Source organism: Macaca fascicularis, chromosome 16 (genome assembly GCF_037993035.2).
Source record: "Macaca fascicularis isolate 582-1 chromosome 16, T2T-MFA8v1.1".
Taxonomy (NCBI): Eukaryota; Metazoa; Chordata; class Mammalia; order Primates; family Cercopithecidae; genus Macaca; species Macaca fascicularis.
In genome coordinates, this window is record NC_088390.1 from 47,277,402 (window position 1) to 47,294,889 (window position 17,488).

Genomic DNA, 17,488 nt, shown 5'->3' on the forward strand with positions numbered 1-17,488 from the left:
TTACAAAGCCTTGCCACTCAAAAGTGTGGTCCTCCAACCAATAGCCACACTGAGGTTGGCAATGCAGAATCTAGCCAGGCATGGTGATACACGCCTGTAGTCTCAGCTCCTTTGAGAAGCTGATGTGGAAGGGTTGCGTGAGCCCAGGAGTTCGTGGTTGCAGCTGTGACTGCACCACTGCACTCCAGCCTGGGCAGCAGAGCAAAACTCCATTTAGAAAAAAAAAGGAAAGAAAGAAAACGAAGGAAGGAAGGAAAGAAAAGGAAGAAAGAAAGAGAGAGAAGAAACAAAGAAAGAAAGATAAGGAAATGCAGGATCTCAGGTCCAACCCATTCCTACTAAATCAACTCTGAATTTTAATAAGAAGCGTTTAACATTAATAAACATGTAACAGTTAACATTAATAAGCATATAACATATAACAGTAATAAGCATTTAACGTGCTTGTTAAAGTTTAAGCAGCAGTGCTTTAGGATATCCAAGAGAAAAGGCCAAGAACAACAGCAACCAAACAAACCATACCCTTTCTCCTCCCAAACAGTCCCCACCTTAAGGAGCTCGTAGACTGGTTTAGGAACACAAACCACACATATGGAAAGTGGTATGAAAATGATCATTAGGTGGCTCACGCCTGTAATCCCAGCACTTTTGGGAGGCCAAGGCGGGTGGATCACGAGGGCAGGAGATCGAGACCATCCCAGCTAACACGGTGAAACCCCGTCTCTACTAAACACACACAAACACACACACACAAAGAAAAAATAAAAAAAAGAAGGATGTCATTAATGCCGTGTGGGCTCCCCTAGGACATGTAGGACACACACATTTGGAGAGGGTGCAAAAGAATGATTACAGTTAAGAGGCCTGGTGCGGTGACTCACGCCTGTAATACCAGCACTTTGGGAGGCGGAGGCAGGCAGATCACTTGAGGCCAGGAGTTTGAGACCAGCCTGATTAACATGGTGAAAACCCATCTCTACTAAAAATACAAGAATTAGCCAGGCGTGCTGGCGTACACCTGTAATCTCAGCTACTCAGGAGGCTGAGGCAGGAGAATCGCTTGAACCCAGGAGGCAAAGGTTGCAGTGAGCCCAGATAGGACCAGTGCACTCCAGTGCATTCTGCCTGGATGACAGAATGAGACTCTGTCTCAAAAAAGGAAAAAAAAAAAAAAAAGACTGATTATAGTTAAGGGGGTCAGACTGGGCAGTCTTCCTGCAGGTGGTGAGATTTTCCTTGGCTCTTGAATAAGGTGATAAGCATGTGTTAATGGAGATGGAAAGGACAGAGAAGGGCATTGCAAGTGGACAGATCAGGACAAATCTGGGAGGAGGCAAATTGTAAATTCTAGACAGTGGCCTACAAATACTTAATTCTTTTATGCATGTTCCCAGACTTTCATTACATCCTTGCAGGTACACACATGTCACACATTAATGGGGCTGCACACATGTTATTTTGTCGCATGTTACATTTTAGTCAGTGGTTCTCATGGGACTTCTTCAGATGTGTTCACCCACATACAGACTTTTTTCTTTGGGTTCGTACAGGCAGGTCTTCACCTCTTCCTCTCTTGTGTCTTCAGCTGTGTTTTCTAGCTATTCTTTCTAATCCGGTGGAAGGAAATCCCTTACATGTGCATTCTCCTGAATTGCTAGAGCCTTTCTTAACAGTGGTGCAAATCTCTGTAAAGCTCTTAATCAGATCTCATAAACGATTAGCCCAAATGCGTTTTCAGTTTCTAAAGTTAATCATCCTCGAGGGCCAGGAGTTAACATGAAAATGGGGAACTTGCGGTTGTTCCCCTGTCTTAACATCCAGATTTCATTTGCAAAGTAAAAGTCATTACACAGAAGATGAAATCAAGAGTCTCAGCGCATATTTTCCAAATGAGGTGGTGTGATTGTATCCTCCTCATCCTTGCACATATGTGGCAACCTAAAGAGTTGTCCCGGAGGTGAAACAGTGGGATGAAGTGAAGACTGTCAGAGCAGCCCCCTGGCCACCTGAGGGGAAGCACACAAGGGGAGCTGACCCCACAGCTTCCTGAAGCAACACCAGGAAATGAGACTCGGGATCATTTGGGAGGACATAACACCCTTTATACAGTTCTTTAGAAGAGTTTACCCAGGCTGGCTATGGTGGCTCTTGCCTGTAATCCCAGCACCTCTGCAGGCTGAGGCAAGAGGATTGCATGAGCCCAGTTCAACACCAACCTTGGCAACACAGGGAGACCCTGTCTCTGCAATTTTGTTAATTAGCCAGGCATGTTGGCACACGCCTGTGGTCCTAGCTACTTCGTAGGCTGAGGCAGGAGGATTGCTTGGGCCCGGAAGACAGGCTGCAGTGATGCAGTGAGCCAAGATCATGCTACCTGGATGACAGAGCAAACCCCTGTCTCAAAACAAAACAAAAGGAATAGTTCACCCATAAGCTGAGAGCCTCTTCCCTTGTCTGAGCCTTGCTGTGGGTTGCTGAAATCAGCGTGGAGCACTGGGTCTGTTGGGGTGGTGTATGCTCATCGGCTTCAGGGCTGTAGATTCCTTTGCCCAGCAACACCCTGGCAAGGATAGTGTTGACTGCCCAACAGCAGCCAAGTGTTCATCTCTGTCAGGGCCTATCGGCAAGCAGCTTGTCACCAGCTGCCCAGCACACCCGGAAGAAAATGGTTCCTGTGTTCACACAGATAATTTGGGTTGATAGGAATAGCCTCAGGGGAAGACAATGGTGTCACCAAATCAATACTTGTGCTTCACAAATTAAAGTCTTGGCTCTGGCCCTGAGTTTATATTCAGGAGGGCACGACTCCCGGACAGAGACTAACTGCAACAGACATTTTGCTCCCAACAACAGCGAATTATCTTTTCTTCATAAGGAGTCAACTAGAGACTTGATATATTAAAGAAAATCCATTGAGGTTCATGCCCATAATCCCAGCACTTTGGGAGGCCGAGGTGGGTGGATCGCTTGAGCTCAGGACTTTGAGACCAGCTTGGGCAACATGGTAAAACCCTGTCTCTGCTTAAAAAAAACAAAAAAAAAAAGCAGCATATATATATATATATATATATATATATATAGAGAGAGAGAGAGAGAGAGAGAGAGAGAGAGAGAGAAAGAGAGACAGACAGAGAGAGACAGAGAAAATCCATTGAGAGCATCCATTAACTGTGAATTTATGTTTGTTGTGGCATCTCTCTAGAAAATAACGTTGGTAAGCTAGAAGAGGGGACCTGCATGCTGGCATAAATGAAGATTTCTACACTCATGTTTGTAGCAGCATTATTCACAAAAGCCAAAAGGTGGGAGCCAATCAAGTGTCCATTGATGGTAAACAAAATATGGTAGATACATACAGCAAAATATTCAACTTCAAAAGGAAGGAAATTTCAACATATGCTACAACATGAATGAAACTTGACAACCTTATGCTAAGTGAAATAACATAGTCACAGAAAAGCAAGTACAGTATGATTCCACTTTGATGCAGTACCTAGAGTAGTCAAGTTCATAGAGACAGAAAGTACAATGGTGGGCCAGGCACGATGGCTCATGCCTGTAACCCCAGCACTTTGAGAGGCTAAGGCAGGCGGATCACGAGGTGAGGAGATCAAGACCATCCTGGCTAACACGGTGAAACCCCGTCTCTACTAAAAACACAAAAAAAATTAGCCAGGCGTGGTGGTGGGTGCCTGTAGTCCCAGCTACTCTGGAGGCTGAGGCAGGAGAATGGCGTGAACCCGGGAGGCGGAGCTTGCAGTGAGCTGAGATCGTGCCACTGCACTCCAGCCTGGGAGACAGAGCGAGACTCCATCTCAAAAAAAAAAAAAAGTAGAATGGTGGTTGCCAGGGGCTGGAGGGAGGGGGTAATGGGGAGTTATTGTTTAACATGTACAGAGTTTCCGTTTGGGAAGATGAAAACACTAGAGATGATGTAATGATGAATGCACAACAGTGTGAATGTCTTTAATGCCACTGAACGGTACACTTAAAAATGGTTAAAATGGTAAATTTACGTTATGTACATAAAAAAAAAAAAAGAATGATTCTTTTATTCATCAGCCAGAGAGCAAGTCTTGTATTTAAATGGATCACAACATCGTGGGCTCTGTGGAGATTTCTTAGAAATGTACAGTAGAGTAGAAAAGGTTTAGCCTCTGGTTGAGTTTGCTTTTGGACATATATTAGTAATCATAGAGGCTGACAAACTGATTACTCATCAATCAGTCATGCAAAACAAAACACAGACTGCAACACAGTGCCCTAAGTTTTACCAACTAGGCAGTTTTCCTATCTTGTAGATCAGGGCTTTTCAAACTTGAATGTGCATGGAATCACCCAGGCATCTTGTTTAAAATGCAGTTTTGGATTCAGTATGTTTGGGGTGGAGCTTCAGATTTCTGTCTGTACAACCAGTTCCCAGGGGATGCTGATTCTACTGGTCCAGGGACCCAGTTTCAAGCAGCAAGAGTGTAGACCTCTTTGTAATTAAGATTCCTTTCTTTGCTTGTTTGGCCAGAAAAAAAAGGTTCCTGTCCACACCTTGGAGGTAACAGCCTCCTCATTAAAATCGAACACAGGCATCTCCAGATTCAGACGGAAGAAAAGTCTGTGGGAGATAGGAATTATTCCTGGGATCCTCTCGTTTTGTTACTTACTGCCATCAAAAGTCAGGTTTCAGGGATCAGCTCCATCTTTTTCTCCACCAAACCATGGACATACTGTAAATAAATCCCTTGCACTTATTCTCTTTAGGTATAGACCAGATCAGCTGCAATTTCAAAAGAAAGAAAGAGAGAAAGAGAGAGAGAAAGAGAGAAAGAAAGAAAGAAAGAAAGAAAGAAAGAAAGAAAGAAAGAAAGAAAGAAAGAAAGAAAGAGAAAGAAAGAAAGAAAGAAAGAGAAAGAAAGAAAGAAAAGAAGAAGAAGGGAAGGAACGAAGGAAGGGAAGAAAAGAAAGAAAGAGAGAGAGAGAGAGAATGGGAAATAAGAAAAATATGAGAAGCAAAGGACTTCCTTTGAAGTCCTCTAACATAATCATTCAGCATCTCCTCATTGCTTTTAGGCTCAAGCTCCGAATCCTTAGAAGGGCTTCTGGGGTCTGATGAGGTACCTGCCCACCCGACTCATCTCTCACTCTTCCCCTCCTTGTACTCTGTGTTCAGTCATACTGAATTTTTTTTTTTTTTTTTCTCACAGTTGTTGTCTCTTTGATCTGGAAGCTTGTCCCTCCTGTAACACCTGGCAGGCATTGTCTCTTCTGGAAAGACTTGACACCACTGCCCTCGTTTGCTGCCCTCTGAGTTAGGTTGTCTTTCGCTGTCTTCATTTGCACACTGTGCTTACCTCTGGCACAGCACTTCTCAATACATTTCCATTGTATTCCCCTGTCTATGTCCCCCACTGAACTGTGAGCTCCTTGAGGGATGGAAAGATGTCTTTTGCCCCTAGCACAGTGTCTCGAATATATGAGGTGCTCAACACTGAAAGAATGGGCAAAAGGCCGGGCGCGGTGGCTCAAGCCTGTAATCCCAGCACTTTGGGAGGCCGAGACGGGCAGATCACGAGGTCAGGAGTTCGAGACCATCCTGGCTAACACGGTGAAACCCCGTCTCTACTAAAAAATACAAAAAACTAGCCGGGCGAGGTGGCGGGCGCCTGTAGTCCCAGCTACTCGGGAGGCTGAGGCAGGAGAATGGCGTAAAAACCTGGGAGGCAGAGCTTGCAGTGAGCTGAGATCCGGCCCCTGCACTCCAGCCTGGGCGACAGAGCGAGACTCCGTCTCAAAAAAAAAAAAAATACAAAAAAAAAATACAAAAAATTTTCTGGGCATGGTGGCATGTGCCTCTAGTCCCAGCTACTCGGGAGGCTAAGGCATGAGAATTGCTTGAACCTGGGAGGCAGAGGTTGCAGTGAGCCACAGTCACTGCACTCCAGCCTGGGCAACAGAATGAGGAATAAGAAAGAGGAGGAGGAGGAGGAAGAAGAAGAAGGAAGAGGAGGAGGAGGAAAGGGGGAAGGAGGAGGGGAAGGGGGAGGGGGAGGAAGAGGAGGAAGAAATTGCTTAGTTCCTAAAATACCATGATGTTGCCCTCAGAAAGACTTTCGTAAAGGCCAAACACATTGACACCAATTTCTGTGTTCCAGCAACTGCAACTGAACTCCTCTGTTCTGATAAATTATATTACCCCAGCTTCCTCATTTTATATTGCTGACCATGTATCTTCTCCTGAAGACTAAATATAAAGAAATACACAAGGCGATAGTAGTTATTTTTAATGGAATTTGAGGAAAGGTAGAATCTCTTTTAATATTGTACGGTTTTTATTGCTAATTTGACCCTAAAATAACACTTTAAAATTGCGATGTTTCCAGATTTGAGGTCTCTGGGCATCTAGCAGTTACTAGCAGTCTCCAAATTGGTACATCTATATGTCTATCTATAGATCATGGCACAGATACTGCCTGCTTTATACAAAGTACTGTGCCAGGAGTTCCTACTGTCACAGGCTTTGCTCTTTAATGGGGAAATGTCACAAATGCTACACTAGAATTCTCAGCAGCTCTGACCTACTTGACTGCCTCCTCCTTCTCTTGTCTCCTGTGCCTTCTAAGATGTTGGTCTCTGCCAGTTCTCCTGGCTGTTCTGGACACCTCTTTTTACTTTCCTTTTCTGGCTCCCCTTTGATCAATCCATTTATATTAGTGCTCTGTAGGGTCTGTGCTGGTGTCTCTTATCTTCTCACTTTCCAGCTGTACTTGGTGGGTATATGCCCTTTATGTCCGTAGCCTTGGCACCTATTTATTCCCAGCTCAGTGTCTAGCCTCCAGCTCTCTCATTAACTCTAGACAGAGATTTCCAACTGCCAGTGGGGCTTGTCCACTTGAATGTTGTGCGGGTATCTTAAACACAGCATGTCGTTATCCTGTCTTTATCTTTCCTCCTATTCTTCTATACCCTACTGTGGTTAATGACACCTTTGTTTCCTCAGCTGCATGGGCTACTGGCTTCTAAGTCATTCTTTTATTTATTTATTTGAGACAGGGTCTCACTCTGCCACCCAGGCTGGAGTGCAGTGGCTCAATCATTGTGCACCACAGCATCAACCTCCTGGGCTCAGGTGATCCTCCCACCTCAGCCTCCTGTGTATCTGGGACTCCAGGCATGTGCCACCAAGCCTGGCTAATTTTTTGCTTTTTTTTTTTTTTTTTTTTTGTAGAAATGAGGTTTCAGCCATGTTTCCCAGGTTGGCCTTGATTCCTGGGATCAAAGGACCCACCCACCTCAGCCTCCGAAAGTGTTGGGATTACAGGCGTGAGCTGCCACACCCAGCCCCAAGTCATTCTTAATGCCTTCTTTCCCTACATCATCTTCCTTCCAACCAATAACCAAGCCTTGTTGATTTAATCTCTTAGTTCTTCCTTGAACCCATTCTGTTCCCTCTTTTTCTTTTTTTTTTTTTTTTTTTGAGACGGAGTCTTACTCTGTCGCCCAGGCTGGAGTGCAGTGGCCGGATCTCAGCTCACTGCAAGCTCCGCCTCCCGGGTTTACGCCATTCTCCTGCCTCAGCCTCCCGAGTAGCTGGGACTACAGGCGCCCACCACCTCGCCCGGCTAGTTTTTTGTATTTTTTAGTAGAGACGGGGTTTCACTGTGTTAGCCAGGATGGTCTCGATCTCCTGACCTCGTGATCCGCCCGTCTCGGCCTCCCAAAGTGCTGGGATTACAGGCTTGAGCCACCGCGCCCGGCCTGTTCCCTCTTTTTCAATCATCAAGATGTTACCACTTTTCACCTAGATTAGTGAAATAGCCTCCCTGTTGATTTCTTGGCCTCCAGTCCTTCCCCACTACTACTCTTCCTTCAGACTGCTGCCAGAACGTCTTTCAAAGCCCAGATTTGATCTTGCCAATCATTTACCTAAAATTCTTCAACAAACCCTTTTGTCTACACAGTTCAAAGCCCATAGCAAGATTTGTGAAGCTCTATGTGACTTACCTTTTAGCCCGCTTACGTTTTCAGCCTCCTCTGCTGACACTCTCCCTACATACCCAAAGATCCCCATATACCAAACCACTCAGCATTTCCTCACACACCATTCTGGCTCCTCTTTCAGGGGCTTTCCAGCTACTTTGGAAATTCAGCCTAGGAAACTCCTGTTATTGTCAAGATCCACTCAAATATCACTTCCTTTGGGAAGACTTCACCTCCAAGCACTCAGGGCGTATTTCTATTATAGCACCTCTCATGTTAGATTATATATATTTTTTCTTTTAGAGACAAGGTCTTATTGTGTCACTCAGGCTAGAATGCAATGGCACAATCATAGAGTACCACAATTTCCAACTCCTGTCCTCAAGTAATCCTCCCACCTCGACCTCCCAAAGTGTAGAAGCCACTGTGCTCAGGCTATAATTATGTTTTATATGCCTCCTACCCTCCTAGACTGAGCTACAGAAACCATGTCTCACTCTATTTTGTATACTGGCCCTTGGCACAATACTTAGCACATATCAAGCCTTGCATCAATGTTCAATGAGTAACCAAATAATTGAATGAATAAATAACCCACTGTGATACAAGTTAGAATAAGAGCAGTAGGCAAGTTGCACATAAACTGCTGCTGTAGGGCATTCAGAGGACTGGGTCACATTTCTTTCAGCAACCAAACAAGACTTCATATAATTGATTGCCATCTCTCCATTTACCCCTATATCTTTGTTTATGACTTAACACAAAGTCGGTTCATTCCATCCCAGGTATAGCCCACTTCTTCTCCAGCCTCCACCCAAATACTGAAACTAGTTTTCTCTTTTCTGTCTCTTGTATAATAGATCTTTAGTTCATTTTAGCTTTGCATATAACTTTTATAATAATTTACCTATTTATAAAGGGAGGTCCCTTCTTTATTCTAAGAAGGATTTTTTTTTTTTTTTTGAGATGGAGTCTCACTCAGTCGCCCAGGCTGGAGTGCAGTGGCGCGATCTCGGCTCACTGCAAGCTCCACCTCCCAGGTTCATGCTATTCTCCTGCTTCAGCCTCCCAAGTAGCTGGGACTATAGGTGCACGCCACCACGCCCGGCTAATTTTTTGCATTTTTAGTAGAGACAGGGTTTCACCCTGTTAGCCAGGATGGTCTTGATCTCCTGACCTCGTGATCCGACTGCCTCGGCCTCCCAAAGTGCTGGGATTACAGGCTTGAGCCACCGCGCCCGGCCTCTAAGAAGGATTTAAGTGCCTGCCTCATAACTGATTGTCTGTTTTTATTATAGCTTCTTGTATAGAAGATACCCCAAAAAATGTTTGCTGAATGAAGAAATAAAGGATTGCTCAGGCACCACTGGCACTTCAACTTGCTTAGCAAGTACTCATGCCTCTTAAGAACTGGCCAAGGGCCGGGTGTGGTGGCTCACGCCTGTAATTCCAGCATTTTGGGATGCCAAGGTGGGCAGATCACAAGGTCAGAAGTTCAAGACCAGCATGGCCAACATGGTGAAACTCCATCTCTACTAAAAATACAAAAACTTAGCCAGGCGTGGTGGCGTGTGTCTGTAATCCCAGCTACTCAGGAGGCTGAGGCACAAGAATCGCTTGAACCCAGGAGGAGGAGGTTGCAGTGAGCCGAGATCATGCCATTGGACTCCAGCCTGGGCAGCAGGGCAAGACTCTGTCTCGAAAAAAAAAAAAAAAAAGAACTGGCCGAGGTCTTAACTGGAGCACTCTCTCTACCCTGCATGTTTGACGGCATTTCTGTCCATTTTCAATCTATTTTGGTTATATGTTTTTCACACAGGTCTGTGGAACTTAGAACACCGAAGGCCTGTGCATCTTCATGGCTCACAGCTCATGCTGTGTTGACTTGTCCCGCTGTGGTTAATGTTTAGTCCCTAAACCATCAGCTGAATGTCCTTAAATCTGAAAGAATAATGAACACACGCCAACAGACAGCTTAGGTTTATTTGGTGACTTGCACCACGTACTTTGTGAATATCATCTCAGTCATCCTTTTAGCATCTCTCTCAGGCACATACTATCCTCTGTGGTGGCTCATGCCTGTAATCCCAGCCCTTTGGGAGGCCGAGGCGGGCAGATCACTTGAGGCCAGGAGTTCGAGACCAGCCTGGCCAACATGGTGAAACCCCATCTCTACCAAAAATACAAAAATTAGCCAGGTATGGTGGCATGCACCTGTAATCCCAGCTACTCGGGAGGCTGAGGCAGGAGAATCATTTGAACCCAGGAGGCAGAGGTGGCAGTGAGCCGAGATTGCACTATTGCCCTTTAGCCTGGGTGACAGAGTGAGACTCCATCTCAAACGAATAAATATGTAAGTAAGGGAAAAGCGATCACACAGCAGAATACAACCTAAGGGTAACTACTGAAGGGACAGATCAAGGAGCAAAGTCTACCATGTATCAACCTCTACAATGTCCCCAAGGGTCAGCTGTGTATAGGGACCCACACAGAATTTGGAATCCAAATACATCTCTGGATCTCCAGGCCTGTGTTTCACTCTCCAGGTAGTAATGAGATGTCTCCATTTTCTGCAGGCTGAATGATTCCCTCAGAGCAGAAGTATAAGTTTATTTATTGTTTTTCCTTCTATCATAAACAGTTATCGGTTGTGGCCCTTTCTCCCTTCCAAATAGATGCCCAAATTTTTGGAATTGGAAAGAGCCCAAGTCTTCCATATCAGGGGGTGGGCCCCACTGGGTGTGAGCCAATCAGCGTCTTCTGTCCTGTGAGCTCCTGATTTACGCTGGTCTATAACCTGAGATGGCCTCCTCAGGATGGACCCCCAGGGATTGCTGGAACTTGGACTCTTGTCAGCCTGGTAAATGGTATGTCTTAGATCTGCTGCAGCCGTCGTGGAAAGCTTGAAGCTGCCAGGAGAGAGGGGTTCCAACATGTGGTGGCTAAAGAATGAATCCAACTCAGAGGAAGCAGAGCCAAGAAATGGATCCATGCCGTTTGAATCTTGGATCAAATTGTGCCTGGATCTCCAGTGAGACAATAAATTCCTGTATTACTCAAGCCTATTTGAGGTTGTTTTCTTTCACTTGAAACATTAAACTTTTAAATTGATACACCCTAGTTAAATTATAAACTGTGTGACAGTAGAGAGTGTGTCTCCCTCTCTTTTTTCTTTCTTTCTTTCTTTCTTTCTTTTTTTTTTTTTTTTTTTGTTGCTTTGAAACAGAGTTTCACTACTGTCGCCCAGGCTGGAGTGCAGTGGTGTGATCTTGGCTCACTGCAACCTCCACCTCCTGGGTTCAAGTGATTCTTGTTCCTCCGCTTCCCGAGTAGCTGGGACCACAGGTATCTGCCACCCCGCCCAGCTGATATTTTGTATTTTTGGTAGAAATGGGGTTTCACTATGTTGGCCAGGCTGGTCTCAAACTCCTGACCTCAAGTGACCAACTAGCTCGGCCTCCCAAAGTGCTGGGATTACAGGCGTGAGCCACCGCGCCCGGCCCAAGACTGTGTTTCTCTTGATCACCTATGTGTTCCCTGGCACATAGTAAGGATTCAATAAATAACTTTTGAATGGATGCATTTTAGCTGCAAGGAACACCCATGAACTCTCTTTACTCAGCTGACAGCTAAGGAATCTGGTGTTCTGTAAGAAAGTGACGATGTGGATCTAGAAGTCGGACCTTACCCCAACACTGGCATTTTCCTAATCACAGGAAATCTTCCAGTAAATACGTTGGGGTCTTTGAGGAGGCCCCAAAATAGCAGTCTGCTCCCTTCTCTGTGAATTTTGAATTGAATCAGAAGATAGCAGCAAGCTAGACAAGGACCAAAAATAACCTTTTCTACTGATAAAGCTGATATTAGAGAACGTGGCTTATATCATCAGACAAACGAGCTTCCCGATACTCAACTTCAGAATTAGGCAGACTTGGCGGCTTGGTGACAGGCAGCTGAGCTGGAACGGGCCTCCTCTTCCCACCCCGCGGGAGCGAAGCTTGCTCCCAAGAAGAAAAGAAGAGAGGATGATATAAGGCACAGTTCCTCCTTCCAAACTCACCAGTCATATTAAACCACTCCTCCTTCTCAGGGAAGAGGGGGCAGGCGGAGAGAAGCCAGGAGTGTTTGGACTCCTTTCAGAAGAAAGAAAACATCAGGAGTGGGAAGACCCAGTCTCCCTCCCTCACACACACCACGTGTGATTTGGTCAGGTCAATTGATTCTACTTTGTTTTCAATCAAAATGGGCGATATTTCCAAGTGGTGGGATATGTTTGCTGTCTAAAATATAGAATAGCTCCATAGAATAACTCACACATCACAGAATCAAGCTCCCCAAGGAGTTGGAGATCTTCATTTGAAATTATGCAAAATTCAAAAGAAGAAACAAGAGCTCACGACGAAATTACACAATCAGGGGCACTAGGTGGCAATAAGCCTTTTGCTCTCTCACCATGCCCATCAAAGGCATTTCAAGAGCACTGAAAGCTCACACACTTCCCACGCCGGCTGTCAGTTTCTTTCTGGATGATCTCAGAGCCACACAGAGCATTCTTAGTCACTGGGAGAACAGAACCAAAGCTTAACTCCTTGGTGGCACCAGGGGAAGTGGCACTTCGAGTTGGATTCCAGGAAATCCAGGGAAACACTTGACACAGGAAGTCTGTGACCACGTTCCCAGTTTCCCCAGTGTCAAGGCTGGGGCCATGAGCATTGTTCAAAACACTCAGGCCTGCATTGTGTCTGTCTACCACATGCTTTTGGTTTTACTCCCCAGGGCACTTTTTCCTGTTTCTGTTTTTTGGTTTTGCTTTTTAAGGTAAACATGTACCATCTAGGCTTCAAGAAACGTCCTTGAATAACCATCGTTTGCCGATTTGAAGGTTGGTACACAAACTACCAGCTGAATTGGACAATCATAACCCCCCAAATGAGGCAAAAGTACATTTAACATTCAACACGGGTTTTCCTAAAAGTGGTATTGGCTGTTTAATGTGACTGAGCCTGGTGAGAACCAGGATGCCCTGAACTCAGCAGGATCCCCTCAACTCAGCAGGATCCCCTCTGTTCTTGCTGCCAAGACAAAGTTTTGCTCTAATCTTAAGTAGCTTGCTGGTGGGCTATTTGCTGGAGGTCACTAAGTAGACTTTGCTGGCCAGCCCTGGGAGAGAACCCAGGCTGACAAAGGAAACCTCGAACACAGCAAGATTGAGACAATATGTTCCCATCCTCTCTTCTCAAATGTAAAGCTATTTTCTCATCTATTACCTGCCCCTATTTTTACCATGAGAAGCTCTCCAATGCCACTTTAGCTATCGATAATTGGCAGTGAGTTTTGCAATTAACAGCTGCCCAGAATCAATTCCAAGGATGCGCAACTGAAACCGCTTTTAAAAAGGCAGAGTTGGGGATTGCTCTGCTGCCTACCTGACCTCCAATCCTTTTTCTTACCCATACAAACCATCTGCTGGAAGAATCTGAAACTTGAACCACGTACCTAAATGCCCAGTTCTGGGTATGGGGTAGATATTTGAGAAATATTTCGATTGATTGATGTGTACCCGGGGGAAGGGTACGGGCAGCTCCACAAGGAGTTGCTGTGTAATTCACAGTGAAGAGTGGCTCTCCTGCTGACTCAAAACTCCTTTCTTATTTCAGACCAAAGACTCCAGGGACAGGTTTGGGTAAGAAACCTGGCCTCAGGGAAAAGCATATGAAGCCTGTTCATTCCCCAGAAGAGAAGCAATAGAGAGAATTGCTCACCGTGATGGGCGCATCTCAGCTTTGCAAGTTTATCGTCCTCATGATAAACTTGAGGGGCACCAGCAAGGGGCCTTCTATGAGGCTGAACTTCCCACTCACCCATGCCTGTTAGAGACATGACCCAAGGCTTTGGGAGCTTTCTCGCAGCTTCTGCTTAAATGGGGGCAAGGAGGGAGCCAGTCCTTTCACCATGACCTCTAAATGACGCCAGTGCTGAAGGCTGTGGGGCCTTCGATCGCTCGAAAACTAGGAGACTTAAATATTTTTAGAGACATGCTGTCATCTGGGCAGCCTTAAGTGGATGTTTTCTCTGTCTTTCTTCAGAACTAGTGGGTTTGCAAGAAACCCTCCCAGGGCAGCAGTCTTAGAGGAAGTGCCTGCTAATGCAAGAAGGAGGGCAAGGGGGACAGCCAGCTGGAGCCTGGAGCTGCTCATGCTCTTGGAACCCTCGGCGGGCGCAGGCGGGGATTTACGGACCTGCCTTTTCCCTCATCATTCCGCAGGAAGCTTCTTTAAATGAGCCTCAGCCCAGCAGCTCTCATGGGGCCTGGTGTTTATAGTGGAGACCAAGATAACAGAACCGTGGAGGTGCCAGCCCTGGATACCGACCCCACAGTCCAGGAATCATCAACTGGGCCCCAGGGCAAATTGTGTTCTGTTTTCTCTGCGCAAGATGCCAGAATGCTCCTGCCTCGAAGAGGTTGACTCTGTTGTCAGCTGTGGGAAAAAACAGCCAGAGTTGCTATTTACACCCTGAACTGAAAGCTGGGTAAAAATAGCGCTAGCAGCTTGGTCCAGCTTCAAACCCCACTGCAGAGAGATTATTTTTGGAAGAGAAGATTTTCCTCCCCACCCACAGATCTGAAAATGGTCACCTCCCCGGAAGAAAGGAGGAGAGATGATCCCACGCAAAGGTGAAACCTACCCCCTTCCCACTTTCCCTGCCCAGGACAGCACATCAAGAGACGACGAGAAAAGCCCTCCCCTGACAGCAGGTCAGGCCCAGCACAGCCCTGCAGCTGACCTAGTTCAAGGTACAGTGAGAATTAATTAACTTTGACTAAGTGAGAGGAGGCAGCTTTCTGAACCTGGATGCTGCGCCATCCTGTTGCTTATGTGGCTAAAAGCAGAAAAAAATAATTGACCAAAAGAGTATGCAAGACCCCAGAACAATAGCTCAGAGCCTGACGGTCAGGAAATGACTCTCCAGCACTCCCGCTCTCGATAGGCCACGATGGCTGTAAAATGATGAATAAATTCCTAAAAGCCTGGTCTGGTCCTGCTTCTGTGTTGAGAACCCCTAGCAGCTGGGGGCTGAAAATTCTTCCCTCAGCTACTTGCTAGAGCTCAGGACCCAGTGTGTGGAGTTCTGGAACCTCCTTCAGGTTCAGGAGGTGATCCACATGACAATCAGTGGAAGAAAAGTCATTCCTTAATAGCATGCCCTTTATTCTGTAAAAAGATATTTTATAGGTACATATAAGTATGTAGATTATGCTGTCTTAGAACTCTAAAAAGATATACACATGTGGATAGTTCTTAACAGGTAAAACTATATTAAGACTGTGTGAAAAACAGCAGAGAAAAATACCAGATCCATGGTGTCATGAAATTGTTCTATAATCTGAAAGCGCCCAGGCTGCCCAGAGCTGAAACCAAGAGGTGCTTAATAAGTATTTTTAGGGAGGAAGAGAAAACACCTCCCACATCCTACCTCCATCCGAACCTCCTTCTACGGAGATCCAGGAACGAAAATGAATCTTCCAGTTTGAGAAGACATACCTCGGCAACCCCACCCACCTGAAAGAAAGGCAAGAGAATGACGTAGTGCTCCCCCAACCTCTTAGCACCCCTACCCAACACACGCCAGAGCTTCGCCACCCTGGCCTCAGTGTGAGCACTTGGGTAGCGACAAAGTCGGGGACACCTGGGTCTAGGTGGAAGTGGTACAGATGGGCTTGTGCCTGGGGCACAAGGGCAGCTCATGCCTGGCTTTTCCTCCGGTGGCACACAGACTGAGGTTTTATTCCCATCGTTGTTACCTGTTAGCTGTGTGACCAACTCACTTCACCTTTTTGAAATCTGTTTGCCTCGCTAGCTAAGAGGGCTGATACCACCCACGTCCTGGGGTTGTTGAGAACGAGCCGAAGCCGCATGCATGAGGGCTGTTTGGTGGCTGCTGCAGAGTGAGGGTATTGTGCATCCAGGGGCAGTCCTGTTTCCTCCAGGGCATATCCTGAGCCAGATTCGGGGATCTGTCCTGCTTCCAGCTACCTGACGATGGGGAGCCTGCCAGACGGCTAAAGTCTGAACTCTCTGAGAAATGCATGGCATTGACAGAAATTGCTAAAAATGTCCTTTTCCCCCACAGTGTGAGGCCCTCCTGCACCCTGCCCTTCATTTACTGTGGTCCTTCACCTGAAATGAAAATGGTCACCTCCAAGGAGCCAGAAACAGAATCTCCCTATTTGAGTGTCTCTGCCAATGGGTTGTCCAGCCAGCTAAGGGCTGGCTCAGCACTGGCTTCTCAGCTGAGGGAGGTCACGGAAATGGAGTCCCAGGGCCCCTTTCCAAGTCTCATCTACCCATGACATCGGGAGGGAAGAGCTGCCGCTCTGCTGAGTCATAGCTATTTAAGCTATCAGTACTCAAGGGCTCGGAGACTCCCCAAGGACCTGGGAAAGACAGCTCAATATCCCTTTGATCAGGACTGCTTTGGGTTTCTATTTCCAAAGTTGAGAGATCCAGATAATGCTGACTCCTGCCCAGGGACGAAGTGAGCTCAGGTCTCTCTCACTGACCTCCTGCTGAGAATTGTAGGCCAAGGTGGCCAGGCTCTCCTTTCCAGCCTAAGTCAGCTTCCTTCTGAGTCAGCTTTCTTCACCTCCCTATTAATAGCCACTGCTTTGGCTGACTCCATGCACAGTATGATTACAGTTTAAGAATACATCTCAAACCAGGAAGCAGTCACCTTCCTGGAGCTGGGCTGTGGAGGGCCCCGAGCGGAGGCTCCATCCCAGAAAGCAGAGGCCAGAGCAGCTGCAGAGAGGCTGGGGAGACAAAGTCATTGGCCTGCAAGACAAGTCACTGCTTTGGGGGTTCTGTCTCACTGAACTTTCCTTTGTTTAGGGCAGGAGACATGGACGCAGGCTAACTTTTATTTTATTCTTACCGATATTCTTGGGCAGGACTGAAAAAGTGTGGCTATATTATCCAATTATGCAGACCCCTCAGCTCACTGGAACGGCCAGTTCTAGACCAAACTGGGGTTAGCCCCTACCAGCGTCACCTTTTCTCCGTCAGGACGGTAACAAAGTGGCCTACTTAAAGAAGCTCAGGGCCGGGTGCAGTGGCTCACGCCTGTAATCCCAGCACTTTGGGAAGCCAAGGTGGCGGATCACGGATCACCTGAGGTCAGGAGTTCAGGACCAGCCTGGCCAACATGGTGAAACCCCATTGTTACAAAAATACAAAAATTAGCTGGGCATGATGGTGGGTGCCTGTAATCCCAGCTACTTGGGAGGCTGAGGTGGGAGAATCACTTGAACCCAGGAGGCACAGGTTGCAGTGAGCCAAGATCGTGCCATTGCACTCCAGCCTGGGCAATACAGTGAGACTCCGTCTCAAAAAAAAAAAAAAAAAGAAGAAGAAGAAGAAGGCTCAGATTGCCCAGATGGGATGGGATGCTGAGAACAGATTGAGTCCCAGCAAAAAAAATAAATAATATTTTTTACTCCACCCCTCTTCCCTTCCTA

General features: G+C 46.4%; 1 long non-coding RNA gene across 1 annotated transcript in view; it reads left to right on the forward strand.

The window, feature by feature from the left end:
• The first annotated feature begins 3,110 nt into the window (after positions 1-3,110).
• The window catches only part of LOC141408788 (uncharacterized), a 66,923-nt gene continuing 52,545 nt past the window's right edge, over positions 3,111-17,488 (forward strand). The window contains exon 1 of the long non-coding RNA XR_012425573.1: positions 3,111-5,646. This is a non-coding gene — a long non-coding RNA (uncharacterized lncRNA). The remainder of the gene's footprint in view (positions 5,647-17,488) is intronic.